We start from the raw sequence: 5,152 nt of genomic DNA, 5'->3' as shown, positions 1-5,152 counted from the left end.
TGGTCTATAGTTAACATCAAATTGTATATTAAGATTGCCATTGTTTGAACTGCACAAAAAATCCCGAGTTGAGGTCAAGTATGTATCGGCAGTAATGAAGTGACATGTTATCATGATGGGCACTCCCCTCAAAGATTTGTGCAAGTGCCTTCCGCGATATCACGACAAAATATGCTCGGATCTCGTCACCCTAAAACGCAAGTACAGGGTGGCAGAGAAGAAATGGCGTGCTTCATGTTTATCCTCTGACAAACTGGTCTGCCGCCTGCTCAAAAGGCAATACCGGCTCTCCGTTCTCAACAAGAAGAGAGCCCTTATCCAAGCCTGCATCTCTGCGGCATCTAACAATTAGGCCGAACTCTTTAAAATCTGCAAGGAGCTAGCCAACCCTGCTGCAGTCTCTACCTCTCCTGTCCCCTCCCAGGCCCTCTGCACGGCACTGGCCTCTCACCTCATTTCAAAAACTCAGGACATCCTGTCCTCACTCTCCTCCTATCACCTCCCTCCCTCTATTCCCTGCTCTTCCTCTGACCGTTCTGCAGCCACCCCTCCTCCCTCCTTCTCTGCCTTTCCCCTTTTCTCTGCTGACGAGGTTTCCAGACAAGTCCGATCTATGAAAGTCTCATCAAAACAGGTTCACCCATGTTCCTCCAAAACTATCAAGGACCACATCGACTCCCTGGCTCCTGCCCTGGCTAACTTCTGCAATCACTCCTTCGCCTCTGGAGTCTTCCCATCCCCCCTTAAGCACTCCCTTGTGACCCTCTTCTTAAGAAACCCTCTTCCGACCCCTCCTGCCTGGCTAACTATTGCCCAATCTCCATCACTCCCTTCCTGGGCAAGCTCCTGGAGAAACTGGCCATCTCCTAGCTTAATCTCCATGCTGAATCTGTTGGTAGTCTTCATGACCATCAGTCTGACTTCAGAGCTGCCAGAAGCATGGAAACTGCTCTCCTGAACATCCGTGAATACCTGCTCTCGGACCTTGACTCTAAGACTCCGTTTGTTCTAATTTTGCTCGATCTCTCTTCTGCCTTTGATACTGTCAACCATGCCATCTTGCTCAACCGTCTCCGTGATGACCTGGGTATCACTGGTTAGGCTCTCGCGTGGCTTACCTCTTTCCTTTCCAATTGACCCTCCCAGGTCCAACTGGGGTCCTTCCTCTCTGACATCTTTTTCTCTACCTGTGGTGTCCCCCAGGGATCTAACCTCTCTCCCTGGCTGTTCAACCAGTATCTGGCACTCCTTGCCCACGCATCGCCGCTCTCTGCCCCAACTTTCAGTACTATGCAGATGATACCCAGCTCATTTTCAGGCTACCCTCGGCCTCATCCTCTCCTTCCCTCATCTCTGACTGTCTGTCGGCTATCCAGGAATGGTGTGCCGCCAATGACCTCTGCCTTAATGCCAGTAAGACTGAGATTCTACTCATCGGCACACCCACTCCCTCCTTCCCTGCAGCTCTCTGGCCGGTCCCTCTAGGCCCTCTTCCTGCTCCAACCTGCAAGGCAAAAAACCTCAGGGTCGTCTTTGACTCCACACTCTCCTTCTCTCCTCACATATCTGACGTCTCTAAAAGTCACACTACCAGCTGCACCTCCTCAGAGGTATTCTTCCTTTCCTCTCCTTACCCCAGAAGCTCACTGTCTCCAGAGCCCTGGTTCTCTCTAAGCTGGACTACTGTAACAGCCTCTATCTAAATCTGCCTGCTTCTACTCTCTGCCCTCTGCAACTCATCCAGAACAGGACTGCGAGACTTGTCCTTGGCCTCAAGCCCAGGGACCGTATCTCTCCAGGACTGAAATCTCTACACTGGCTCCCAGTGGCTGTGAGGATTAAGTTCAAAACCCTCTGCTTTGTCCACAGGTTTTCTGGGGCTTTGGGCCAAAATACCTTCAACTCTCTCTTCCTAAATATCTTCCTTCTGGAGCTCTTCGCTCATCCGCCTCCAACTCCCTCAGGGTCAGCTGCTTCTCCAAGCAACGAGTTGGGGGTAGATCTCTCTCCGTGGCAGGGGCCTCCCTCTGGAACAGCCTTCCTGCCTCCCTGAAACTTGAGGAGAACCATCTCCGGTTCCGGAAGCACCTCAAAACCTTCCTCTTTGCTTCTGCTTTCTCTCCCCTGCTAAATTCCTGACTGAAACTGCACTGAATCTGCAACTGGGCCACTCTCACCGATCTCGGTCCTTGGCGCAGCCACTCTCCCCTTGCACTGCCTCCCTGGCAACCCCTGCATTGCGGGACTGTCTCTGTGTCCTTACAGCCCCCCTTCCCAGCACTTGTCTGCACTTACCTTGCACTTGCCACCAGCTGGCCCTTATTATTTATCTTCTTATTCTACTACCCCTGTACTGCACTTTCCCCTCTCCCTTTCCCCTTGCACTTTTCCCTTCCCCTCTACACATGCACTCATGCGATCTGAATGACACCTGGCCTAGTAGGATCGTTGTCTGTCTTCCCTTTGTTCCCACCTCCCTGCCTCGTCGCACCTTGAAACACTTGTGTATAGGCGCGTTACCAATGCCATATCATATCATATCAATTATAGCACGGAATGGACTCGCAATACAGAGAGCAAAATGATGAGGCCATGGCCCCGGGAAGGCAGTCTTTCTAAATCTTTGTTGCAACACAGGATCAAATATTTTCAGGCTGGATATAAGGGAAATAAATTAAGCAACAGACTAGCAATATTAGAGCTATGGAAGATGTTTGAGGACAAGGAAGAAGACCCACCCGAGAGGGAGTAGATGCTCAGTAAGCATGATGTGGGGGCGTCGCACCCACTGCTCCTTCTCCTAAAACAATGGATCCATCAATAGTTGGACAGGGATTTTGCCCCTTGAAAGAATTGAAAGTGGCGGCAGGCTACACTAACCCCATGTATGCATCTCATGCATATAGTAGCGAAGATATGATTAGTGGCGCTAAACTGGTGAATAAGACAGCAGAGGCTATGGCTGGTGAACGCAAGGAGTGCAGCGAGCATTAAGCGAAATTGAAGACAGAGGAGGAGGTTGCCCAGGGGCGTAAGAGGGACGATGAGATGGTCGTCCCATCGGATGAATGGGTGGGAGGACAAATATTGCTTAAACTAGACCGAAGGATTATAACAGAGCCCAGAGGTCTAGAGTTGGAGACTAAGAAACAAAAGGGACAAGAGGAAGAGGATGAACAACAGAGAATAGAGGAGGAGGAATGAGAATGGACAGAGCTAGTGAAAGAAGCAAAGAGAAGCGAAAGGGGGGAGGAGAAGGAACAAAAAGAGTTGAGGAGGGAATCAGAGAAAGAAGAGAGAGAAAGAGAGAGAAGAGAAGGAAAGGAGGAGAACGCTGAAGGAGTAAAAGGAGAGGGCAAAGAGTAAGGCTGAAAAGAAATGAGGCAGGAGAAGAGGAAAATAAAGATTGAGATGAACGTTAGAGAACGTTGGCGCAGAGAGGAGGAAGAAAAGGACAAAAGGCTGGTTCGGGGAAGAGAGAAGTATGGAAAGACACCTTAAGGAGGTGGAGAAGATAATGATGGTTCCTAGACTTTCAGACGAAGACGGGGAGCGGGAATATGGAGAAGGATTGATTGGGGTACTATACCAAAGCAGGCTACCCGCAATGTCAACAGGAAGACAGTGGGATCCCCGCAGAGGGCGGGAAGCGACTCACTTGACAGCGAAGTGCAAAGGCAACAGGGAAAAATATGCTAAGGCAACTCAACTTTGAGGACGAAGGGGACGAAGACAGTGTTGACAGTGTAGGGACAATAGGGTCCGAACAATAAGCGGAAGAGTGATGCCGAAGAAGCGAGGAGGTCCGGCTGCCCCTCTGAGGGAGAAAGCCTAGAGCTGTAGATGCTATGGGATAGAGAACAGGATATTGAAAGAGGAAGCTAGAGCCTGAAGGGTGCATCAAGTGCTCCAAAGGCAGGTCGCGTAGCGTAGGTGAGATCACGCTGTACATGCAGAATTTGAGAGCATTACCAGGACGGAAGAGAGCTAGCATGATGGGAGCATTTACAGTAATGAAAGCCATAGGGAAGCTTGACAAATATATGGGGCTGACATAATTTCTGCTGTTAAAAAAGGGTGGAGGGTGACTAGAATATACACCGTGGCATCAGATGGACAAGGACAATTTGAGATGTAAGCTTCCATCGTTGACCGCAGGGGCGGGAAAATTGATTTATGAGTTAGAAAGGTTGACAGCAGGGGCAACATTAGCAGTGGGTGACATGAAGAGCTTACTCTCCACCATTCTTGTGGAGGAAGCTGACATTGTTTGGAAATGGGTAGGGTATCCAGAGTGACAGCGCAAAACACAGGGAATTCCAGAGCACCTTTTAATAATTGTAGGGTGACCATATGGCAGGCCCGAGGGTACTGTACCCGGACATGTCTGACATAAGCACGATTATGGCACGTAAAATACATGAAGACGAAGATCCCATTCATTATATTCAGGAGATATACGAACATTGGCGTCTTGAGACTCATGAACCGTGGGACAGTCAGGGACTACCAGAGCAAGTACAAAAGCAAATGAAGAGACTAGTGGGGATGGCGGCAAAGCCATGGTTGGAAATACAGTTGACTATAATACTTTACTGTCGGTTAATACAAGAGAACACGAGAAAGAAACATGAGGAAATGAAACAAGAAGAAGCAAAGTCAGTTCAGAGGAAATTCTCAAAGTATTCAATGGAAGGGGTGATGTTGGTAAGTGGAGAAGGGGTGGCTACTTAGAATGCACAGTAACAACAAAACACAAAGGGCAATGTTTTGCGGGAAGAGTGGGTGCTAATTATGGCCACAGGGAAGAGGAGGTGTGCCCAGGGGAAGAGGGGCGGGATACTCAGCGCAACAGGGATGGGACAGAATTAACGGGGGATAGCCCAGACTTACAGGACCCCCAATCCAATGTTGGATATGTGGGAGAACTAGCCACATATCTTGAGTGTCTAGAAACAGGAGGACCATGCAACAGAATTGGCAAGACACAAGAGGGGGTATGACATATTCACCAGCATACAATACATAGCAACCTGATTATCATGCCCAAGATCACACACAGATGCAGACATATGTGCCACAAATGGCGCAGACACAACAAGCATCAGCACAGGCACAGCAACCTATGATGCATACACTGCAAGCACGCGTG

This window comes from Ambystoma mexicanum, chromosome 2q (genome assembly GCF_040938575.1).
Source record: "Ambystoma mexicanum isolate Mex_15411 chromosome 2q, UKY_AmexF1_1, whole genome shotgun sequence".
NCBI lineage: Eukaryota > Metazoa > Chordata > Amphibia > Caudata > Ambystomatidae > Ambystoma > Ambystoma mexicanum.
The sequence above is the reverse complement of the archived record's forward strand: the minus strand, read 5'-3'. Positions refer to the sequence as shown.